Source organism: Pan paniscus, chromosome 8, assembly GCF_029289425.2.
Source record: "Pan paniscus chromosome 8, NHGRI_mPanPan1-v2.0_pri, whole genome shotgun sequence".
NCBI classification, from domain to species: Eukaryota; Metazoa; Chordata; class Mammalia; order Primates; family Hominidae; genus Pan; species Pan paniscus.
Window position 1 is genome coordinate 110,892,598 of NC_073257.2, and position 25,960 is coordinate 110,918,557.

At 38.1% G+C, this 25,960-nt stretch overlaps 1 protein-coding gene and 1 pseudogene across 3 annotated transcripts in view; both read right to left on the reverse strand.

Annotated features, from left to right (window-relative positions):
- HPSE2 (heparanase 2 (inactive)) overlaps positions 1 to 25,960 on the reverse strand; it is a 780,051-nt gene that overhangs the window by 529,520 nt on the left and 224,571 nt on the right. The window lies entirely within an intron of this gene.
- Positions 23,038 to 23,890, reverse strand: LOC100990891 (ADP-ribosylation factor-like protein 5A; annotated as a pseudogene).

The window sequence follows — 25,960 nt, forward strand, 5'->3', positions numbered from 1 at the left end:
AATGCGCAGGCCATGTGGAGATTAAAACAAGTGTCAGATTCTGACTTAAAGCCTGCCACCAGATGCAGCTGTACAACTGAAGTACATCAACTCACCTGCCAACAGATGCAGCTTAATTGTCACTTGCCATTTGCTGATAGGGTTTTGATATCAGTCTGCAAGAAATTGGTTTATTATGGTCTCTGTGCAATCAAACTTCTCTGCTAATGTTAATCTGTATTTGTAGCCACTCTCCAGCACTAGCATCACTGCCTCAGCTCCACCTCAGATCATCAAGCATTAGATTCTCATAAGGAGTACACAACCTAGATCCCTCACATGATCAGTTCACAATAGGGTTTGCACTCCTATGATAATCTATTGCTGCTGCTGATTTGACAGGAGGTGGAGCTCAGGCAGTAACGCCAAGTGATGGGGAGTGGCTGTAAATAAAGATGAAGCTTCGCTCGCTCACCCTGCCACTTAGCTCCTGCTATGCAGCCTGATTCCTAACAGGCCATGGACTGGTCGGGGTCTGTGGCCTGGAGGTTGGGAACCCGTGTGCTAAACAATGGTCTTTACCATGAAAGCACTTATAATACCATGATAGTAGCTTGAACAACATGATGTCAAATGAGTCTTCCATCTCTAAAATGAAAATTAATTGAAATCTGTTCATCTATATTCCAAAATAGCCAAGCTTAGATCCTAGAGCTCTACCAACAGGGACACTGGAGACATTGTTAGCTTCTATGGGATGTGCCTAATAGAGTCTGTCCTATTTAATAGCAAGAAAGGCATGTTCCATTCTTCTGCAATCATTTCACATTACCTACACATACACACAAAATGTCTTAGTTTATTCTTCAGAACTTTTCCCAGTATATTCTAAAATAACATCCTAAATTTTTTCCATCCATTTCCCAAATCAAACCCCATGCCCCAGTCATACTGGTCTATTAACTGTCTCTATAATTGATCATGCATATTCCCACCTCCACTTTTTTCTCATACCATTTCCCTAATGTGAAGTGACCTAACTAGCCTTCATCTATCAAATGGCTACCCATTTTTTTAAAATGTCTACTTCATTCATTCATCAAGTATTATAACACATAGGCTCTAAGAATATAACACAGAACAAAGTTCCTTACATTCAAAGAAGAAGTTACAGACAATAAATTGCTAAACAAGCATAAAATGTGAAGAGAAATAAAGGGGTTAGAAAGTGCTGAGGTCAGAGTGGGGACTGGTATTTTATTTAGATGGCCAGGAAAAAGCCTCTCTGATATATGAACAGATGCCTGAAGGAAATGAGAAACCACACAGGCATCTGAGGGAAGAAATTTTCAAGCAGGAGAACAGCTAATGCAAAGGCCCTTACACTAGAGCATGCTCTGTATTTTAAGGAAGAGCAAAGAGGCCAATGAATATAACAAATAAGAGAGTAGGAGAAGAAAGGTCAGAGAGTGGGCAGACAGTGGGGAGTTAAGTGGGTGGTAGATGGCAGACTTTATAGCCTTGTAAGTCACTGCAAGATGGTAGCTTTCATCTGAGGGACATGAGAAGCCACTAAGAGGTTTTGAGCAGAAGAGTCACATGGTTCAACTTAGGTTTAAAAGGATCCATGTATATATGTCAATGAAAGTAAAGGATAAAGGAGGGAAATTAAGTGTTGTAGGTTTTGAAGAGAGAAGAGAAAGTGAAGAGAATAGGAGAATGGGTGGTGGACAAAAAAAAAGCAGTAAGATTGGTGGGCATCACCAACACCTATTTTGGGTTAATGATCATGAAAGGAAAGTAAACCCAGTTAGCGAAGTCATGCTCCACCAACATAAAACTGGCTAGGAGCAGGTCTGAAGCAGGCTTCTCCCAGGTGGCTCCACTGTCTCCAAAACCCTCCCTGACCATTCTAGGTTTCAATCACCATTTTCATTTTATCAGTTCCACATACCTTTCTCTAAAGCCATATAGCACCAATGCCTTTCCACTCATGTAGAAATGAATCAATTGCATATTTTTCTTATCTTGTCTTTCCAATCAAATTTTAATTTCCTTAAGGATAGAGACAAAATGTGACTATATATTCACAAAAACAGGATAAACTCATATGCAAGGCAACTTTTAAAAAGAAATGTTAAAAATGACAAAAATATATTTCACTGGATAAAATACTTTATTGTTCCCTTGGGCTTTAAGAAACTAGAATAGCCCCTTTTCCCTTTAGCTTTCTGCCTTCTTTAGGACTTGTCCTATAATTTAAATAGTTTTTTTTTCATAGTAACTGATTTGGGTTTTTAATAGAATTTCTTAGTAATAATTCTCTAAAAGGACCAAAATAAGACATTTTAAAATAGAAAATGTTAATGTTTTCCAGAACACAGGCATGAGATTATGTTGCTGCTAATCATTTACTGGGGAGATCTATAGGGAAGCTGAGGCCATGAGGGTTTGATTTCCAAGCCACAGCTCAGCCTCTGTGTTGAATCATTGAAGCACAGTAGGATTTAATTCAATTCAACAGATTTTCATTGAGTACCTACTATGTACAAGGCATTGGGCTAGATCTGTCAAGAAAAGCACAAAGAAAAGTCTTGCAGTCAAGGATCTTATTATGCAAGAAATTATATACAAAAAATAGCAGAATGATGCCTATAAAGGAGGCACAAAGTACTTAAAGAAAGAAATAACATCTTTCTTCCCTACAAGTATTCTCAATGGTAGCCATGTGTACAGTAAGTTAAAATGTGATGCAGGAATCAAAACACCTTCATACTGTACTGGCCAGAAGCACAGGGTTTGGAGTTAGACAGCACTGGGTTCCAATCCTGGCTATAATTCTTTGCAGCTGTTTGACCTTGGACAAATTATTTCACTTCTTTGAGTCCCAGTTCACAATGGGGATAATAGTTATGGGAATTTCTACAGTTAACCAATATCCAGTTTCTAGTTCTGAGTACATAGAAGAATTGTATTTTCTTGTCCCTTCTTTGATTTCTTTGATCGCTATGATTTATCATATATTAAGTTAGCGCCATGGTGCCCCCATCCAGTCATTCATCAGTAAAAATTTAGGCTGTAAAATTCCTAAATACTGTGATCAGTGCTAAAATAGAGTAAATTACAAGGAACATAGAGCAGGGAGTAACTATTTGCCTGGAAATGCTGGGTAAGCTTTCACATAAGAGATGCCTTTTGGCTAGGCCTTAAAAAATGAAGAGGGCTACGGCATCTGAGCCAGAGAGAACTGCATGTATAACAACATAAACATACAATTTCATATTCTGGAAAAGATAAATTGCTCAGACATATACAACGTTCTAAAGTATCACAATGATTTGTTAAAATTGAATATGGTTGTCCTCTTGGACATCAACTTCAAAGTTTAGGCATGTCCCTGTCACAGCCTAGTTTCCCTTGACTGCCATAATAGTATATAGCTCCACTAACTCATGGAACTTCCATTCATTAAACCTTTGAAACTTTACTTTGAATATATTTTTATTTTTACTCTTCACTACCTCTTCAGTTAATACATTCCAGAAATTATGTAAAAGAGTTATTTCCTTTTAGTTAAGCTTCCATTTATTAAGGAAGCTTCAGTGTTGGTCCTCTAATGCTATAGTACTGAGATCCAGCAACCAAGACTATGCTCATGTTGTCCATACTCTGGATACTTTAATGGATTGGTTACATTCCCTTTCAGCTTCATGCATCACTTCCAATCTGTATAAATTTTTTCCTGAACAGCATCTCTAACACCATCACACTTCCTCCTCACTCTATATTAGTTGACCTTTCTGATTTCATAATTTTGAAGTATAGTGACCCAAAAATTATACATGGTGTCCTAGATAGAGGGGCACCAGTTTTACACAAGGATAAAACAGTGTTTTCCAGAGATTATCAACATACTTCTTTTGCCACAACGATGACATCTGGAACAGTATTCCATAGCTCTTGGTTTCCATGTTGGTAGCCACACTGAAGTTCAGTATTATATTTCTTTCTGCCAGAATAGCACAGAAATTAAGCATGAAGGCTTTGAAGTCAGACTGCCTGTATTTAAACTCTTAATTCACCATTTTCTTGCCATCACCTTGAACTCAGCCTGAGGGTGGGGAAAATCCCAGTGTTAAACTCTGAAAATGATGCCAGCTGTGGGCTTATAACCACAGAAGGTGCACCTCCTTTCAGTTAAGCAGCATGGAGAAGAAGCTGTGGGGACTGTAATCTGCCCAGGTCTCAGTTTCACAGCAGCCCATAGGAGGGCAGTGGGTATTGTCCTAGGTATGTATAGGAGAGCCTAGCTTCCATGTCTCTCCTCAACCAGACAGCAGCTGCAGCTACGTCAAGTCAAATTCAGCCTAAGGGCAGGGCACAGCCCAGCATTAAACTCTCAAAATGGCTCCTCGGGCCTGCAACCAGGGAGAATGGGACCCTTCCCAAACAGGCATCATAGGCAAGTAGCTATGTGGCATGTGGTCTGCTTATGTTTCAGTCTCACAGCAGCCCACTGCAGAGCAGTGCATCTTGTCCTAGATATGCATAGTAAAGCCCGGTTTTCCTGTCTCTCCTTGGCCAGACAGTGGCTATAGCCATGTCAGCCCAAACTCAGACCAAGAGTGAGGCACAGCTCAGTGTTGAATTCTCAGGTCCCTTGGTCATGGGACCAGAGAGGGTGGGTTCCCTCCCAAGCAAGCAGCATGGACAAGAGGCTGTAGGAATTGTGGTCCACTCACATCTTAGTCTCAAAGCAACCTGTTGTAGGGAAGTGGGTATTGTCCTAGATATGCATAGGATAACCTGGTTTCCCTGTCCCTCCTTGGCAGAGTGGTGGCTATAGCCACATCAGCCCAAAGTCAAGCCAAGGGTAGGGTGCAGCCTAGCATTAAACTCTCAAAACAGCACCTTTGGGCCAAGACCTTAGTGGGTCTATGGCTTCTCATGTAGCCAAGATTGCAAAAGCCCATTTTTGATTCCTGGGGGTTTCTCTATCACTGTTTCCCCATGTCCAGGAGCTTTTCCCAACTCTCAGCCTGTTCCTGGCTGAGGAAGGTGCTTCGAACCCTCTCCTTACTTGCTTCTGGTGCTTCCCATCTCTTCTCTGGTGAATCCTAGCATTCTCTCCTAAATGATCTGTTCAAAATATATCTGCTGACTATTCTGGCTCCTCTACATGGAGAAGGTACATATTACCTGCATCTAGTCAGCCGTCTTGTCTCCCAAAATTGTATTTACCATCTTTAAGCCTTGGTTTCCTTACCTTTAAATGTAGATAATAATAATTCTACCTTATGAGTTTGATGATGCCTATAAACAATAAGCAACGGGTCTGCTACACATAGTAAGCACACAACAAGTATTATCAATTACTATTTTTATTATTGCTGTAATATTAGGCCCATTCCTGATGTATCCCCCTTCAGGTTTGTTTTTTCAGTGTCCAGAAAAACTTAGTTCAACCTACCTCTTTGAAAAAGTCACCATTTATTCTCCTCTCCGGATAAATTTTTAAAATATTAAACCTGAGTTCTCTTTCTGCTCCATAGGAACCCTATTATACTTCCCCCTTAAGATAAATATTCTATTCACTTCTACTTATCAAAAAACACCATTGAGAAAATAAATGGACAAGTAATAGGCTAAGGAAAAAAATACAACACTTATATCTGACAAAATTATATCCAGAACAAATAAGAAATTCTTAAAAATCAGTAAATAAAAAGCCAATAATCAATCCCCTCAAAAAAGAATCAAAAGAAAACCAGGCAAGACACTTGGACAGACACTTTACAAAAGAAAAATCTATAAACGGACAATGAGTACATGAAAAGGTGATCATGATTAGTCAGCAGGAAAGCACACATTAAAAGCATACTGAAATTAAATGCAATGTGGTATCCTGGATTGGATCCTAGAACCAAAAAAAGACATTGGTAAAAACTAAGGAAACTCAAATAAAATCTACAGATTGGTTAACGATATTATAACAATGATAATTTGTTTTGACAAATTAAATGCAATGTCATATCTTGGATTGGATCCTAAAACCAAAAAAAGAGATCGGTAAAAACTAAGGAAACTCAAATAAAATCTACAGATTGGTTAATGATATTATAACAATTATAATTTGTTTTGACCAACCTATCAATGTATTAGTTTTGATTAATATAAAATGTTAATATTATGAAAAGTTGAGTGAAGGTTTACGGGAACTTGCAACTCTTCTGCAAATCCAAAATTGTTTGAAAATTAAAAGTTAAAATAACAAGATAACACTAAGCGCCCATTAGAATCAGTAAAAAAATTAATGTTGGTGGGGATATGGAGCAACCAGAACTTTCATATATTGTTGGTAAGAGTGTGAAATGGTAGAACCACTTTGGAAAATAGTTTGGCAGTTTCTTAAAACATTAAACATATCTCTAGCTACCCTATGACTCAGAAATTCTGCTCCTAGATATTTTTATGAGAAAAACGAAAATCTATGTCTATAAAAAGTCTTAGGTGTGTCCATAGAAGCTTTACTCATGATAACCAAATACTTTACAGTCAGTAAATTCAGATATCCATCAACAATTCAGACATCCACCAAAAGGTTAATGGATAAACTGCGGTATATTCATTTAATGGAACAGTACTCAGCAACAAAAAAAGGGATGAAGCATTTATATAAACAACAACATGAGTGAATATCAAAAACATTATGCCAAGTGAAAGAAGCCAGACACAAAAAAGTACATGCTACATGATTCTATATATATGAAGCTCTACAATAGTCTAACATAATCTATAGTGATAGAAATCAGATGAGTGGTTGCTTAGAATTGGGACTAAGTAAGTGCTGACTGGGAAGGAGCATAAGGAAACTCTCTGGGAATGATGAAAACGTACTGGGTGCTGATAGTGTTGGGGTAACACAAGAGTAGGCATTTGTGAAAACTGATCACTTAGGACCTTTACACTTCACTGTGTGTAAGTTATATCTCAATAAAAAAATTTTTAATAATTTAAGTATGTATTTATTCCTTTTTATTTCCTGTCCCTAACGTCCTTACTTTAGTCAATACAGGCCCTTTTTTTTTTTTTTTGAGACAGACTCTCACTCTGTCACCCAGGCTGGAGTGCAGTGGAGCGATCTCAGCTCACTGCAACCTCCGCCTCCCGGGTTCAAGCGATTCTTCTGCCTCAGCCTCCAGAGTAGCTGGGACTACAGGCATATGCCACCATGCCCGGCTAATTTTTTTTTTCTATTTTTAATAGAGATGGGGTTTCACCATATTGGCCAGGCTGGTCTTGAACTCCTGACCTCGTGACCCACCCGCCTCAGACTCCCAAACTGCTGGGATTACAGGCTTCAGCCACTGTGCCCAGCCAAAACAGACCTTTCTACTCCACACTCAATGCAATGACTACATCTTAGAGGCCTTTGATTAGAAGGCTTGTTATAGATTTTGAAAGTCTAACTGGATTATATACATTTATTCCATTCAAAATAGCAACTTATCATAAACAGGAGACTGAAGGGACTGCAGTATTTCCAGCATTTGTATTTTATACTTTGGCACAATTTCACACACAATTTAAGAATATACAAATAGCCCTCTTATCTGAAGGAATCCTAAGTGTTTTACAAACCTTCAAAACAGATTTTTAAACTATCTAATATTTTATAGGAAGAACATTTCATGCACACTAAAATGCAGCCACATCTGGCCTGCAACATGGCAGCTGTTTAACAGCCATGACACCTCACAAAAGTTTAGGACAGGAAGTAAAGAATTCTACGGCCAACCAAAGTGAAGACGAGGAAGGTTGCAGAAGCAGAAAGCTACAATGGCTTGGGCTGGAGCATGACCAGCACAATGTGGTTAACACATCTGTCGTAATGAAAAGCACAAGTGTCATTAGTGGTCAGAGCCTCATCTCACAGAAGGTATGTCCCGCAGCACAGTGATCTTTTCCTTCCATTGGTGGCATTTCTAATACAACAGGAAAAATGCTCCCACTAGCCATGCCCAAAACATTCCTTCCTGAAGTCTCCACTCCAGGTACTACACTACATACAAGTTTAGCTGTGCTGAAATTTGAAAAGGTCTTTATCTTCATGTCAGAAGCTCAAGCCAACACTTAGTTGGATATATTTCATCACAGGCAAATAGAAAAGAGAAAGTTGTGATTTGGGTTAAGGGACTACAGGCAAATACATTATCATGAAAATATTCTCCTTTTCATTTTCTTTTCAAATACTTTTCATTTTGTTTTGCCAAATTAAAGAAGAAAATTTTCAGTGTTTTTTCCTGTGATAGTCTTAAAGTATCTTCCTGATGAAAGCTCAACTAGTTTCATTAATCCTAGAGGAGAATTATAGATGTAGAAGAGATTAAGAAGACCACGGATTTCTTCATGTGATTTTGGCTGGTAGTATCTGCCTAAGAAGGCTTCTTGTAAGAAGGGCATCAACATGCCTGTAAATAATCATCACACCTTGGCTTTAGCTCCCTGGAAACGTAGGTTCTCCTTCATTTAGTTCCAAACTTTTCTGGATGCTAGACCTCAAATCATTTTTTCCAAACACAGGAAGTGAACCAGATCACTCAGTCCTCCAGCAACTCTCCCATCACTCTCAGGATTACATAAGAATTTGTATCTTGAATTTCCATGCCTCCCCCTTTATACTCATGTATTCACTATTTAAAAAGCCAGGTAAAGATAACCCAGTACCCAGAGTTCTGTACTAAAATAAAAGGTCTACCCATGCAAAAGGTATACTCTACTCTTTCACAAGGCATATGAGGCTGTAGAGACACCTCCTGGATCCCAAAGCATACTAATGAGACTCCAACCTTATCAAAGGACATGCTATTATTCCCCTTCAATTCTGCCTGAAGGGCAAGCCAAGTTAGAGATGGAATTCCATATAAGGCTGGAATTACATTTATCTATTATTGCTTGGATCCAAGTATATGGGTTTGTATGTATGAGGAGAGGGGTTTCTTAGAATGACTGAGGTTTATAGAAAAGGAGATAAATTATTGCACTAAAACACTAATGCCATCAAATGAAATAATGTCTCAGTTACTGGCCCAAAGCACACTGCTAAGTGGTATAGACTACGTGTGTGTGTGTGTGTGTGTGTGTGTGTGTGTGTGTATGTGTGTGTAAAGAGAGAAAAAGAGAGATCAGAAGGAGCTAACTCATCATAATGGGCAATAAATATATGGAGGAAATATGAGTTTTGCAAACAATGCTATTGCAATTTGATTTTGGAAACTCGGATGCAACAAACATTTGTGGGCAATTTCCAGGTGCCTGAAGAGCTTACATGTGCCTATTTATTTAATCTTCCCAACGTCCTTGTGAAAGTAATTGTATACTCTTATTTTTATAGATGAGGAAACAATGGTTGGCCAGGCAAAAGTGATTTATCCAAAGTCATTCATGTGCAGACTAGAAGTAAGTCCTCTGAGTTCAAATCTCTTGTTTTTCTTCCCATGCACCATGCTGCTTTTTTATGTTGCCAGTCTGCAATGAAGTAATCTCATTGGAAGTGAGATGTGAGCTGGGAATTGAAGGATATTCTGTGGAGAGGAACAGGAAAAGCATTTTAGGTAGGCAGACTAGACTCTACCATGATTTTCAAGCAGAAAAGCCCAAACAAAAGACCAGTTAAGTGGGCAACGAGGAAGCTTGCTTTAAAGGAAAGATTATATAGAAAAGAAGAGGGAACTAACACTCCAAAGATAGGCCTGGACAAAATCATGGAAAGATTTTACCATTAAGCTTAAGTGTTGCCTTATTTTCTTGATAATGGGGAGCCACTATAGTTCTTTGAATGACATTTTTGAATTCACTTTTAAGAAATATCATCTTAAAAGTGAATTTGCAGTATGATAGATGAATTAGTGGAGAAAGAATAGAGAAACCAGTCTGAGGTGTTTGTTTTAGCAGTGCAAATGTGAAATGGTAAACTAGGACAGAATGGAGAGAAAAATAAAAATAAAAACAATCCTTGGCATGCAGTAGACACTAATTAGTAAGTGTAACATTTATAAAAAGGCAGAGCAGGGGGAAAAAAAAGGCAGTGTGAGGAGAGAATCATTAGAACTTGTTAACTTACTGGCTATGGAAAACAAGAGAAAGTGTGTATTAACTGTCACTCAAATGTCAGACCCAGACAACCTTGATGATAGTGGGATCATTAACAGAAGTAAGAAATTTAGAAGAATGGAACCAAATTTAAGAAAGAAAAATAACAGGTTAAGATTATGAAACACTAAATTTGAGACAACTCAAGATGCCTCATGAAAATGTTTTGTGGACACAATTACCCAGGAGAAAGATCAGGCTGGAAATTTAGATTTGTCCATCATCTTTACAGTGGTGGAACCAAAGTGGAAACAAAATCACCAAGAAAAATTGCATAGAGTGACAAGAGATAATGGCTAAGAACAGGGTGCAAGAACAAAACAAAGCATATACTCAGAGGTGCAAAACAGTATCGAATGTTGCATGCAAATCAAAGACACTAAGGCTGGGAAAAGACTATTTGATTTGACAATTAGGAGGTCATGGTGACCTTCAAGAGCTTGGATTCAGGCAAGTAATTAGGAAAATGCAGATTTCTGAGAGCTAAAGAGAATGTGAATTGAAAATGGAGGATGTAAGACAGATTACTTATTTGAAAAGATTGGCAGTAGAAGACGAAAAAAAGGGGGTTTTATATTATATGCTAAGCTTAATGTCTCTAGGAGAACTTTAACTTTTTCAGTCCATTATTTTAATTTTTATTTTTATAGTAAAATTCTATTTTAAAGCACCACTATGCTACAACCGGAATTAAGCTATACCGTGGGTCAAATCCTGTCCTGTCCCCTGCGTGCACAGTGTTATATAGGATATTGGTTTCAATACACCAAAGAAAGCATATGAGTAATAGACTTGTCCACCCCATTCCTATCTGTGTTATTAAATAGTTGAACTGTAATTTGAATTTATAAAACTAATGTTGTCTCTTTGGGATTTTAATATGTTTATTATCTGAAATAAACAACCTCATTTCTCTAATCACCCTCTATTGACAACTTTACTAATTTGGTAAATTAGTAAATGATGATGATGTTGAAGTGTGAAAACCATATTGATATAAGATTTATATTTAAATCCAGATGTTTACACTTATTAAACCACTATGAAGCCTTATGATTTATTTTCTCTCACTATAGGTCACAGCATATAGCTTAGAGAACACTTAAGAGAAGTAGGCTAATGCACTCATACTTCATTCCTGGAACCTTTGGTTCTAGTTTGACTAAATTTACCAATAAAATAAGCTTGATGGACATGTGCAAAACTCTAGTCAACATTATTCACTGTAACGAAATTCTCTACTTATCTGCTTCCATGAGGTAGTCCTAGTGCTACCAACAAGAAATTTCTCAAGCACATAGCCATTTAAATAACTCAGGCCATGATTACATAAATTACTTTAGTTCAGGTTAGTAAAAAGAATAAAGACAAAATAGATTTTACCTTTAAATTTTTTCTTTCACCAAAAAAACTACTGACAGAAAAGATACTTTGTAACTAGTCAAATGCCAAGCAAGGAAACTGTAATGGCCAAAGGACCACAGCCACACAAACCCATGAATGTTCAGTAAAGGCTTGTTGACAGTACACACCATTGATGATTATACTTTAGGGTAAAGATAATGTTACGAGTAAAAAATATGACATAAATTTGAATCTTAAAATCCTGGAAATTATAATCCATCAAGCTACAGTACATTACTAAAAATCATAGAGAATGTTCTGATCAAGAGTCAGCAAATTTTTTTTTCTGTAACAGGTCAGACTGTAATTAGTTTAGGCTTTACAGGAAATATGGTCTCTGTTGCAGTCAATTAACTCTGCCACTGTAGTGCAAAAGTAGCCATAAAGAATATATAAGATAATAACTGTGGCTGTGTTCCAATAAAACTTTATTTACAAACACAGATGGCAAAAGCAACTACTCATCAACAAAAATCTGCAATGAGGAGTTACATCAAAGAGACATGGGAGCCAACTGAAAGAGCTCCACATAGCCAAATCTAGAACAATTTGAACAACGAAATAAAGTAATATTATAACCCAAAATATAAAATAAATATCCATATTCACTATTAATAAGCAATTGATCAATAAATCGGGAGAAAAGACAAATATCTCATGCAGAATACAAATAATTGATGTAGATACTCCATCCTCATGGAGGTGGAGCATAACTCTCCACTCTTTAAGTGTGGGCTGCACATAGTAGTGACTTCCTTCCAAAAACTACGGTATGGATACCGAGGAAGGGTAAGTAACTTTACACTGGAGAAACCTGACAAACACTACCGCAGCCAGGTGATAAAGGCCAACATGAACAGTGATAAGTCATACTGATAGTGACTTATAACCAAATCTATAACCTCAGTTTAAATTGTAAGAAAAATAGCAGACCAATCTCATACAGGCACCTGATAAAATACCTGACCAATATTCCTCAAAACTGTCAACATCATCAAAAACAAGAAAAGTCTGAGAAACTGTCAGTCAAGAGGAGTCTAAAGAGACATGATGACTAATCTGGATGAGATCCTGAACAGAAAATGAACACATGTAAAAACTAGGTAAATATCTATAAAATATGGGCTTTGGTTAATTTTTTCAGATCAAAAAGTATTTTATATATTTATTTAATAGAAAAATAAAAATTACAAAATACGTATACAAAATAATGTTTTGAAATATGTATACATGGTGGAATGGATCAACTGAGCTATTAACATAGGTATTACCTCACATACCTATCTTTTTTGTGATGAGAACACTTAAAATCTACTCAATACATTGTTATTACCTACAGTTAACCATGTTGTACAATAGATCCTTTGTACATATGTCTCCTATCTAACTGAAATTTTGTATTCTTTGACCAACATCTTCCCATCCTCCCTATCCCCTGGTAACCACCATTCTACCCTCTACTTCTCTGAGTTCAATTTTTTAGATTCCACATATATACTATGCAGTATTTATCTTTCTTTGCTTCTTTGTTTCACTTAATATAATGTCCTCCATGTTCATCCATGTTGTCACAAATGACAGGATTTCCTCCTTTTTTAAGGCTGAATAGTATTCCATTTTGTGTATATACCACATTTTCTTTATCAATTCATTTGCTTGTGGACACTTAGATTGATTCCATATATGGCTATTATGAATAATGCTGCAATGAACATATTTGAGCGCAGATATGTCTTCAATATACTGAATTCATTTCCCTTGAATACCCATTAATGAGACTGCTGCATCAAACGATAGTTCTATCTTCAGTTTTTTGAGGAATGTGCATTCTATTTTTCATAATAATTGTATACATACCCACCAACAGCATGCAAGGGTTCCCTTGACTCCATATCCTTACCAACAAGTTATCTTTGGTCTTTTTGATAATAGCAATTCTAATAGGTGTGAGGAGATATCTCACTGTGGTGTTAATTTGCATTTCTCTGATGGTTAAGCACATTTTTGTATGCCTGTTGGCCATTTTTATAGCTTCTTTTGAGATATATCTATTCAGGTCCTTTGCCCATTTATTAATCAGGTTCTCTTCTTGCTATTGAGTTGAGTTCCTTACACATTTTGGATATGAACCCTTTACCAGATGGATGGTTTGCAAATATTTTCTCCCATCCTATAGGTTCTTTCAACATTCTGTTGATTTTTTTTAGCTGTGTGGAAACTTTTTAGTTTGATATAATCCCATTTGTCTATTTTTCCTCTTTTTGCCTGTGCTTTTGAAGTCATGCAATTTTTCCCTAGATTTTCTTCCAGTGACTGTAAAGTTTCAGATTCTAAATTTAAGTCTTTTATCCATTTTGGGTTGTTTTTTGTATATGTTGTGAGACAAGGTTTTAATTTCATTCTAGTGCATGTGGAAATTCAGTTTTCTCAACACTATTTTATTTCATATAAGTATAGTTACCCTGTTCTTTTCCATTTGTTTGTTTCCATTTGAATGGAATATCTTTTTCCATCACTTCACTTTCAGCCTGTGTGCCCTTAAAGGTGAAATAAGTCTCTTGTACACAGCACATAGTTGGCCCAGCTTTTTTTTAATCCATTCAGCCCCTCTATGTCTTTTAATAGAAGAATTCAATCTACTTACATTCAAGATAATTATTAATATGTAAGGGCTTATCACTGTTATTTTGTTATTGTTTTCTTGTTTTGTTTTGTTTTGTTTTGTTTTGTTTGTAGAACCTCTTTTCTTTCTCTCTTGCTGTCTTCCTTTGCAGTTAAGTGATTTTTCTCTAGAAGTATGCTTTAACATCTTACTTCTGATCTTCGGTGTATCGATTATAGGTTTTTGCTTTGTGGTTACTTTGAGGCTTACATAAAACCTTATAGTTATAACAGGCTCTGTTAACCCAAAGATTTGATTGCATTAAAAAAAACTAAACACTTTCATTCCTCCTCCAATATTTTATGTTTTTGATGTCACTGTTTACATCTTGTTATAGTGTGTAATCCTTAAGAAATTTTTGTAGCTATTAATCTTTTTAATAGTTTTGTCTTTTAACCTTCATACTAAAGGTATGTGATTTACATATTACCTTTATAGTATTAGAGAATTCTAAATTTGACTGTGTACTTACTTTTACTAGTGAGTTTTATACCTTCATAAGTTTTTGTATCACTAATTAGTGTGCTTTCCTTTCAACTTGAAGAACTACCTTTAGTATGTTGTATAAGACAGGTCTGGTGGTGATGAACTCCCTCAGCTTTTATTTGTCTGAGAAAGTCTTGATCTTGCCTTCATTTCTGAAGGACAGCTTTGCTGAATACAGTACTCTTGGTTGGCAGGGTTTCTTTTTTCCTTTAGTACTTTGAATATACCATTCCACTATCTCCTGCCTATAAAGTTTCTGCTCAGAAGTCCACTGATAGCCTTATTGGAACTCCCTTATATGTGATCTGCTTCTTTTTCCTTGTTGCTTTCAGGATCTTCTCTTTGTCTTTGATTTTTAACAGTTTTATTATTATATGTCTTGGCATAATCTTGTGTGAACTGAATTTGATTGAATACCTTTGACCTTCTTTTACCTAGATCTCTGGATCTTTATGTGTTTTCCCAGATTTGAAAAGTTTTCTGTTACTATTTCTTTCAGTAAGCTTTTTACCCCATTTATCTTTCTCTTCTCCTTGAAATCCTGTAACTCAGACATTTGCTCTTTTTACATTGTCCCATAAATTCTGTAAGTTTTCTTCACTCCTTTTCTTCTTAATTTTTATCATTCGACTATATATTTTCAAATAATCTGTCTTCAAGTTCACAGATTCATTCTTCTGCTTGATCACTGCTGCTACTGATGCTTTCTATTGCATTTTTCACTTCATTCATTGTGTCTTTCAGCTCCAGAATTTCTGTTTGACTTTTAAAAACAATTTCAATCTCTCTGTTAAATTCCTCACTTTGGTAGTTTACTATTTTCCTGATTTCATACAATTTTTTTCTGTATTTTCTTTAATTTTGCTGGGCTTCCTTAAGACAATCATCTTGAACTGTTTTTTAGGCAGTTCATAATCTCTATTTCTTTGAGGGTTAGCTACTGGGAGATTATTGTACTCTTTTGGTAGTGTTATATCTCCTTGGTTTGTCATGTTTCCTCTTATCTTACATTGAAGCTTGCACATGGAAAGAAGCTGGAATTCACTCTAGTTTTTGCTGACTGGCTTTGTATGGGAGAGCCCTTCCTTTTCAGTCCATCCAGAGATTCTGAGTAAGTTGTCTGGTATTCTGAGTAAGTTGTCCATAGGTGGGTTTATTGCTGGAGTCTTTGGACAGGTAGCCTCATAACTGGGTCAGCAGGTGGGTGGGCCTGGAACCTGGTTCCACGGGGTTAAGCCTAGGGCCTAAACACACCAGAGTGGACCTGTTGATTGGTTCCTCAGGAGGAGACCTGGAGCCTAGGTCACAGAGGGTAGGCCTAGAACCTATTTTTCCAGGGTCTTCCCTGAAGCCTGTATCCACATGAACTGATCTGGCACTGGGGTGGTCTCTGAGCCCAAGTCTGCAGGGGTCAGCCAGGTGCTGGGATGGTCCTGGGAACTGAGTCCACAGGGGCTGGCTTGGAACTAGAGTGGGGATGGGACACAAGGGTGAGCCTGGGTTCTGGATCTATAAGGTGGTCCTAGAGTCTTGATCCATGGGGACCAGTCTAGAACCAGAGTCTGTTGGAGCAGGCCTGGACCCTGGATCTGTTGGACCTTGTGGCCACAAGGACTGCCCTGGAGGATGGCACCACAGGGACAAGTCTGGCACTGAGCAGGCCCAGAGCCTATATCCACAGGAGCTTGCCTTGTATCTGATGCCAGAGGCTATGACCTGGTGCTAGAGTGAGATTAAAGCCTGAAAAGGGCCTGCAACCATCCTGGCTTTGGCAGTCATGGGCTATTATGGCTCCAGGCTCCAAAATCTAGGGCAGAACTGAAGCCTGGGGTCCCAGAAGCTGGCCTGGCACTGGGTGGGCCTAGAACCTATATCTGTGATGTCCAGCTTGGTGGTTTGGTCTATAGGTACCAGCTTGATGACTAGGGCTTCAGGGGATGGCCTCATGCAGGGGTGAACCTACAGCCCAAGTCTGTAGAGGTTGGCCTGGTGCTATGTCATGCCTGAAACCCAGGGCCATTGAGGCCAGCTCAGTGCTGGTACCAGTCTCAGGCCTGGGGCTACTGGGGTAGGCCTGGTATTGGGGCAGCCACAAGACCTAATGTGCAAGTCAGGCCTGGAGCCAAGGGCTGCAGGATTCTGTTTTGTGCCAGGGTGGGCTTGGAAGCTCAATTTACAGGTACTAGTATGGAGCCTGGGGCTTCCAGAGCTGGCCTGGGGCTAGGTGGGCCTGGAGCCTGTTTCTGCAGAAGCCAGCCTGGAGGCTGTGTCCACAGGTATTGGCCTGAAGACCAGGGCTTCAGAGGCCAGTCTGGTGCTGGGGCAGGCCTGAAGCCTGGGATTATTGATACTAGCCCACTGCTGGGGGTGGCCTGGAGCCTAGCACTGTGGGGATCAACCTGGTGTAGGGTAGCACATAGAACAAGTCCTCCGGGTAGACCTGGAGTGTAGAGCTTCAGGATCTGGTCTGACACCAAGATGAGCCTAGACACTGAGTCCACACATACCAGCCTGGAGTCTGGGGCTGTGAGGGCTTGTGTGGCACTGGGTTTTACTGGGACAGGGCTAGTGTTGGGGTCCCAGGCAGCATCCGATGGTCACTTCCCTGACCCTCCCCCATGGAGAGAGTATCTATCTCCACACTGTGCTGCCTGGAGTTGAAGGAGGAGAGATGCAGGTGATGTAAAACTGTCTTTCCTACCCTCTTCAATGTGTCCTTTCTTATTTCTGTGCTATATTTAAGTGCTGAAATCTCTCACCTGGCTTCTGTTGCTGATGTAAAGGAATTTTCATGCATGAATAGTTGTTCAAAGTGATGTTTTTGCAGAGGACAATCACTGGAAAGTCATATTCTGCCATCTTGCTGACATCAATCTGGACTTTAGTTAATTAAAATATATATAAATAAGAGATGGAAGGCCAGATTTTGCCTGGAGGCCATAGTTTTCTGAATCCAGTCTAATTGCCATATTTACTGAAGGTCATGATGGTCTCCTACAGTCATAACACAAAACAGAAATAGATGACAAAATGGGAGCAGGGCCTTTAGAGTCTAGCCCCTTATTTCACATCTGAGAAAGCAGGAGCAGTGAGGTTAAGTTTCTTACCCAGGTCCAACCAGTCTGTAAGCAGTGGACCTAAAGCTGAGATTCAGGGTCCAACTTCCTGGCTAATGCTTTTTATGCTACATGATGCTGCCACCCTCTCCCCATGCCCTGTATGCATAATTCCAAGTCACTCAAAAAAAGAGAAACACTTTGGCAATTCAACTGACTTAGGCAGTCCAAAAAAGAAAATCCTAGTATGACTTCTTGCTTTCTTCCCAGATAAGATTTTTTCCCTAAGTTCTTGCAGCTGAAGGCTAGAACCCATAGAGCACCAGAGCCCAGAAGGACTGACTCCTCACTGCTTTCCATCTCCTGATCTTGTTTACATGTGTTTATCTGCAAAAGTTTTAATGGAATAAGAGAAAACGAGTGCTTTAACTTCCCAATAAAATCTGTGCCCCAGCATGAGTCATTGTTTTCTTTTTTTACACTAGCAAGGATAAAGCCTTCTGGTTTTAATAACTAATACTGCTGAGTTCAATAAAAAGCACTTAATTTAATTTAATCCAAACCTTGATCAATGCCAGCTTCCCCTGGAATTTTATCTTTGTTTTAACTTGAGTCTTTATGTTCAGAAAAATGAGAGGCCAAAAGGAAAGAAACAGAAGTCAATTAGCTTGTAGGCTTGTTTCTAGACAAAGGACATGAAAATACAAGATTGACAGGTAAACTCCAAGGCTCTAATGTTTCTGCCCCACTGGACAATATTTTCCTGGCAGAATTAATGCTTTCTTTAATCCTGAATAAAGAAACTGAACAATTCACAGCCCCATTTGGAAAATGTTTTTAAACAAAATATTCCAAAGCCAATTAGCATCAGATTTCTAAACTAGAAATATATTGCCTTTAATGTGTCAATAATCGAGAGATATGCTACTGTAAAATTAGACACAGAAACCCTCAAGTCCATCTGTTTCAATTCTAAAGCAGCCAGACTCAGTGCTTAAGGGACTGAAATGTATATAGGGACTAAAATGGAAATAAAATGAAGCACCCCTGAAGACAGTTTTGATAAGCTTTTCTTAAATGATCCCTTTATTGTCACAACAGAGTTCAGTCCTATTTCTAAAAACATCCATTATTGTAGAATTGCAATTTACTATTAACTGAAACCACTTTCATAACTTCAACCTGAAAGTTCCTGCTGCTGTGTCAAGTTTGAACCAAAAACTTTGCAACAGTTGAGGGGAATTATGAAAATCTACATTTTTGGTTCAATTATGTAGTTTTTCAGTGCAAAAGCTTTTAGAAATGTTCTGAAGGCTATTAAAAGAGAACTGAGGCCAGACACAGTGGCTCAACTATAATCCCAGCACTCTGGAAAGCTGAGGTAGGAGGATCGCTAGAAGCCAGGGGTTCACAACCAGCCTGGGCAACATAACAAGGCCCAGTGTCTACAAAAAAAAAAAAAAAAATTGCCAGGCATGCTGGTACATGCCCTGTAGGCCTAGCTACTCAGGAGGCTGAGGTGGGTGAATTGCATGAGCCCAGGAGTTTGAGGCTGCAATGAGCTATGACTGCACCACTGCACTCCTGCCTGGATGACAGACTGAGATCCAGTCTCAAAAAACAAACAAACAAACAAAAAGCAGGACTGAGCATCAGGGATAGCATTCAGTCTCCCTCCAGAGCCGGGTTACTACTGGCACCCACATTTCCTTGCCACCATCTGGAAGTACTGATTCAACAGTGGACCAGAGGGAAAAGGCAGCCTGTTTCTTGTGGAATTCCAAACTTCAGTTCCTGTAGCACCTGGTTTCCATAGGGGTTTCATGTCCAAGTCTGATTAAACCACAATTCATAGACTATAGAATGTTAACCCTGGGAGGAGACAAACAGCATCTAAGCCAGTGATTCACATACTTACGGATTTCAGGACCAGTAATATTTCAAAAAGAAAAATATCAGGGCACCAAAATAGAGTTGCTCATTTTTTTCATAGTCATTTGCTTTTGCAAAACAAAGGCATTTAAAATAGCAACTACCATTAATTATCAACATCATTTCATAACTTCAATAACAAAAACATAGGAAGGACATAAACTTGGAACTTAAAAATTAAATAAATTTAGTTTCATTAAAAACTTGTCACTTGGTTCTTATTTTGTCCCAAGTTGCTAAAAACTTCATAAACTGAAATTCATTTATAGACCATTGTTTGGGAACAATTAGCTAGTTTAATTCTTAATAGCAGACCCTTAGAATCCTCTCTGTTGTGACCACAGCTGTTCTCCAATAAACTAATAATCTAAAACTCAGTGAGATTCTTTAAGGAATGAGATGATTTACTGTGCTTAAAGAGGACATCAAATGAGACTTGTAGCAATCATTGTTTTGGAAAGCCAAAAGACCTGAAGTAAACTAAATGTGTTTATTTTCTATTTTTTTATCTTTGAAAATCCTTTAGCATAAAACATTATAAAAGGTAAATAAAATATACTTGGGGAAAAATGACCATGAAATCAGCCTGTTTGAGAATCTTCACCTTTGCCTAGAAGCAATAATAATGTTAATGATATACTTTCCTGAGCTTGGGAAAAAGCAGGCTCATGAATTGCAGCCTTGTGAAAGAGGGATTTACTTGACTCCTATTGATTCCAGAGATCAGAATTACCATAAATGGGCAGAAATTTTAAGAGAGGCAGTATATAGATAAAGATAAGAACTTGTTTTTAGAGGCATAACTTCCTAAGTAAATTCAAAGATGACTGGGCAACTTCATGGTATGGGAGGCCAACCTATTCTGGAAGTGCTTAAGCAAAACCTGGTTAACAATTTGGCAGCTTTACTGAAAAGGGAAATCAAGGTAGTAGATTGGCTCAGATAACCTCTGAGAAGCCATCTAACTCTAAGAATCTAGGATTCCTTTCCCATCCTGGCCCTTACCAGCCAAGAATCAATAAAATATTAGTCAAATACTCGAGAATAGACACAAAATTCTCTTGAGGATGAATATTAATTGCACAATTTCAGAACACTGACAAGTCAGTAATCATCAGTCTTTTTTTTTAACTGTTAAGTTCAGGGGTATATGTGCAGGTTTGTTACATATTTAAACTTGTGTCATGGGGGTTTGCTGTACAGATTATTTCATCACCCAGGTATTAAACCTAGTACCCATTAGTTATATTTCCTGATCCTCTCCTTCCTCCCACCCTTCACCCCTCTGTAGGCCCCAATGTGTGTTGTGTTCCTCTCTATGTGTCCATGTATTCTCATCATTTAGTTCCCATTTGTAAATTAGAACATGTGGTATTTAGTTTTCTGTTCCTGTGTTAGGTTTTTTTTTGGGGGGGTGGTAATTTAGGATTTACTTTTGTAAAACCATGTAGACAAATATTAAATGTTATGCTTGCATTTTGAACATTATAAATATGAAACACAAAACATCCAATGTTAAATACTGATCTCCTACGCCTGATCTAGATTTAGATATTGAGTATTTCACATTTTACAGAAAGGAACTTTCAAAGTTGGATCAATACTTATAGTATGTACTATTATTCAGTAAAATCTTCTTGAAATTTAAAAGGCTGATATTAAAATTAGTTTTTTTTCTTAAATATGCTAAAACATATCAGTTTGGATTAACCTTCAGATTTTCAGGCCATGAAAGATATACAGGCTGGGCGTGGTGGCTCATGCCTGTAATCCCAGCACTTTGGGAGGCTGAGGCAGGCAGATCATGACGTCAAGAGATAGAGACCATCCTAGCCAACGTGGTGAAACCCCATCTCTACTAAAAATACAAAAATTAGCCAGGCGTGGTGGCATGTGCTGGTAGTCCCAGCTACTCGGGAGACTGAGGCAGGAGAATTGCTTGAACCCAAGAGGCAGGGGTTGCAGTGAGCTGACATCATGCCAATGCACTCCAGCCTGGCGACAGAGCAAGACTCCATCTCAAAAAAAAAAAAAAAAAAATGCTCTAAGCAAGCATGAAGAGTGTTTTGGGTCAAGTTACTTCTTTGTACAAATAATACATTGTATCAATCAATCTTTAAAAGAAATTCTTAAAAGCATTCAAAAAATGTTTGCATTTTATAATTCTCAAACAATGTATTTATATTACAGAAGATACAACAAATTTTACATAAATAAAAAATCTCACACTATATTCTCAGTCCTAAAATAAAAAAGAACTTTGCAAATTAAAGAATTATCAATGTTGTTCAGAAAACATACCTTACTTTTACTTTGAAATTCACTTTAACTGCTTGACATATAATTTAATATTTAAAAATAATATAGCTAAATTATTTTATAATATTTATAGAATATTATTTCTCTGAGTAGACATGTTTCACACAACAGTTTCCAATTAATGCAGATAATTCATTTGATAATTTTAATCACAATTTATGATAGACTGATTAATGGATTAAAAATTTATTCAGTAATTTAGATGCCATAAGAACCATTGAAAGTAATAATCTGATAATTACTCATTGTACAATCCTGCCCATTAGTAATACTAAGCCAAGAATCTGATCGCTATCACATTCTGTTGAATTATGTTTCCATCTGTGTGATTGGTCAACAACAAAAAATAGATACACAATATCATGCTTTTTCCTTTTCCTTTTTTTTTTTAACAAGCAGCTCAATGATTTGGAGGGTTGGTTAATACAATACAGAGAATATAGGGAGAAAGTATAAAATGGCACCTAACACCAATGCCAGTACTTATCTCATTATGGTTATAGCTAAGGATATTATTAATATTTGTGTTACTTGCTTTTCTTTAGAACTTAAATCAAAGCCATTAACTTGAACTTGAGGTATATACACAATACATATACAACCTTATGCAAAATACTTCCCATATGTAACATATTTTAAAATACTGGGAACTGAATATCTCTGCTGATTTGTATTTTGACTTAACGGACCAAGAAGAGAATAACACTCAAATAGGGAGGGTTATACTGATAATAAAGCTCTCAAAATTCAAAATGTCTTCCTCTCCCTTTGTACTTACCAGGGGCTACACAATGTCCTGAGAGGATTCATTACGAGAAAAATGTGATTCACAGCTTTAATAACTTACTTTGGAAAAAACTAATGAGAAAGCAGATTGGAAGGTGAGACTTCATCTTTGTTTTCAAATAAGTGGTCTTAATTTTTCTTCTCATAGAAAAAGTTTAAATCAGTTGATTATAAATATATCTAAATCTTCAATTGCTGCAGCTTTCAGGTAAAGTTTAGCACTTCATTTATACAAAGTCTATGAGAAGAGGTCAGTAGAGATCATCTAATCTTAAGTCGTGACATCAACCATTCAAGTCCTTGGCACAGTCCCTCACCAGTTAGAGAACAGCATGCCTGGATATGCCACTGGTGATCTTTAATAGATGTTAGCTTCACAAACTGGGAGATTTCTGCTACAGTTATGCATTTTTTAACATCTTGTTTATTAGCAAAAATCAGTAATCCAGCTTTTCTTAGGTCCTCATGTGCTAACATTTTATAGAGTTCTCTAGTTACAGAAATCCTCTCTCTGTCTGTACTGTTCACAACAACTATACAGACTCTGTGTTAGTATAGTAAGTGTTTCAGGAAGAACGAAGAGATTCTTGGCCACCAATATCCTCCATTAGGAAATGTATATTATTATGATTATTATTATTATTATTATTTGAGACACAGTCTTGCTTTGTCACCCAGGCTGGAGTGTACTGGCACGATCGCAGCTCACTGCAACCTCCGCCTCCCAGGTTCAAGCAATTCTCCTGTCTCAGCCTCCCGAGTAGCTGGTATTACAGGTGCGTGCCTCCATGCCCACCTAATTTTTGTATTTTTAGTAGAGACGGGGCTTCACCATGTTGGCTGGGCTGGTCTCAAACTCCTGACCTCAGGTGATCCACCCACCTCAGCCTCCCAAAGCGCTGGGATTACAGGTGTGAGCTACCAGCCGGAAACGTGTATTATTAATCACTATCTCTTTTACATTACTTCCTGTTGTAGGAGATGTATGTACAACTTCATTCACAGAAAACTGTTAAAGGATGGTAGTTTTCCCTGCACTATCCAGCCCAATAATGATACTTTTGTGCTCCTGGTGATTGAACAGTCTCCATATCCTGGTGAAGAGAATTCCCATTCTCGGGCAGTGGACCCCGCCTCCAGACACCCAGACCGCCTGGCCTCCCTGGCTCAGGCTAAGGGGGTGGCAGAGAGAGACACACTGGAGCCTCTGTCTCTGCAGCTGCTCCTGCCCTGGTTGCTGGCCCACTTCCAGAGAACCAGAGGGAGGCCAAAACCCAGGTCACCCTGCCACACGTGAGTCCCTGCTACTGCCACACACTCACCTGGCTCGTGGACATTGCCACCAAGTTGTCTGCAACGAGCCTCGCAAGCCACCGTCCTCCCCATTCATGTGTTAGTTTGCTAAGGATAATGGCCTCCAGCTCCATCCATGTCCCTGCAAAGGACATGATCTCATTCTTTTTATGGCTGCATTCCATGGTGTATATGTATGATGTTTTCTTTATCCAGTGTATCATTCATGGCCACTTAGGTTGATTCCATGTCTTTGCCATTGTGAATAGTGTTGCAATGAACATGTGCATGCATGTGTCTTCATAATAGAATGCTTTGTATTCCTTTGGGTATATACTCAGTAATGGGATTGCTGGGTTGAAAGGTATTTCTGTCTTTAGGTCTCTGAGGAATCGCCACACTGTTTTTCACAATGGTTGAACTATTTACACCCCCACAAACAGTGTATAAGTGTTCCGTTTTCTCCACAACCTCACCAGCATATGTTATTTTTTGACTTTTTAATAATCGTCATTCTAACTGGTGTGAGATGGTATCTCGTGGTTTTGATTTGCATTTCTCTAGTGATTGGTGATGTTGAGATTTTCTTCACGACTGTCGGTTGCATGTATGTCTTCTTTTAAACATGGGCAAGGACTTCATGTCTAAAACACCAAAAGCAATGGCAACAAAAGCCAAAATTGACAAATGGGATCTAATTAAACTCAAGAGCTTCTGAACAGCAAAAGAAACTACCATCAGAGCGAACAGCCAACCTACAGAATGGGAGAAAATTTTTGCAATCTACTCATCTGACAAAGGGCTAATATCCAGAATCTCCAATGAATTCAAACAAATTTACAAGAAAAAAACAACCCCATCAAAAAGTGGGCAAAGGATATGAACAGATGCTTCTCAAAAGAAGACATTTATGCAGCCAAAAGACACATGAAAAAAGGCTCATCATCACTGGCCATCAGAGAAATGCAAATCAAAACCACAATGAGATACCATCTCACACCAGTTAGAATGGCAATCATTCAAAAGTCAGGAAACAACAGGTGCTGGAGAGGATGTGGAGAAATAGGAACACTTTTACACTGTTGGTGGGACTGTCAACTAGTTCAACCATTGTGGAAGATAGTGTGGCGATTCCTCAGGGATCTAGAACTAGAAATACCATTTGACCCAGCCATCCCATTACTGGGTATATATCCAAAGGATTATAAATCATGCTGCTATAAAGACACATGCACACGTATGTTTATTGAGGCACTATTCACAATAGCAAAGACTTGGAATGAAACCAAATGTCCAACAATGATAGACTGGATTAAGAAAATGTGGCACATATACACCATGGAATACTATGCAGCCATAAAAAATAATGAGTTCGTGTCCTTTGTAGGGACATGGATGAAGCTGGAAACCATCATTCTCAGCAAACTATCGCAAGGACAAAAAACCAAACACCGCATGTTCTCACTCATAGGTGGGAATTGAACAATTAGAACACATGGACACAGGAAGGGGAACATCACAAACCGGGGCCTGTTGTGGGGTGGGGGGAGAGGGAAGGGATAGCATTAGGAGATATACCTAATGTTAAATGATGAGTTAATGGGTGCAGCACACCAACATGGCACATGTATACATATGTAACTAACCTGCAAGTTGTGCACGTGTACCCTAAAACTTAAAGTATAATTAAAATAAATAAATAGATAAAAACTAAAAAAAAAGTTTATGTTCACGTCCTTTGCCTACTTTTTTATGGGCTTGGTTTTTTCCTGTAAATTTGCTTAAGTTCCTTGTAGATGCTTGATAGTTGACCTTTGTTGGATGCATAGTTTGCAAAAATGTTCTACCATTCTGTAGGCTATTTACTCTGTTAATAGTTTCTTTTGGTGTG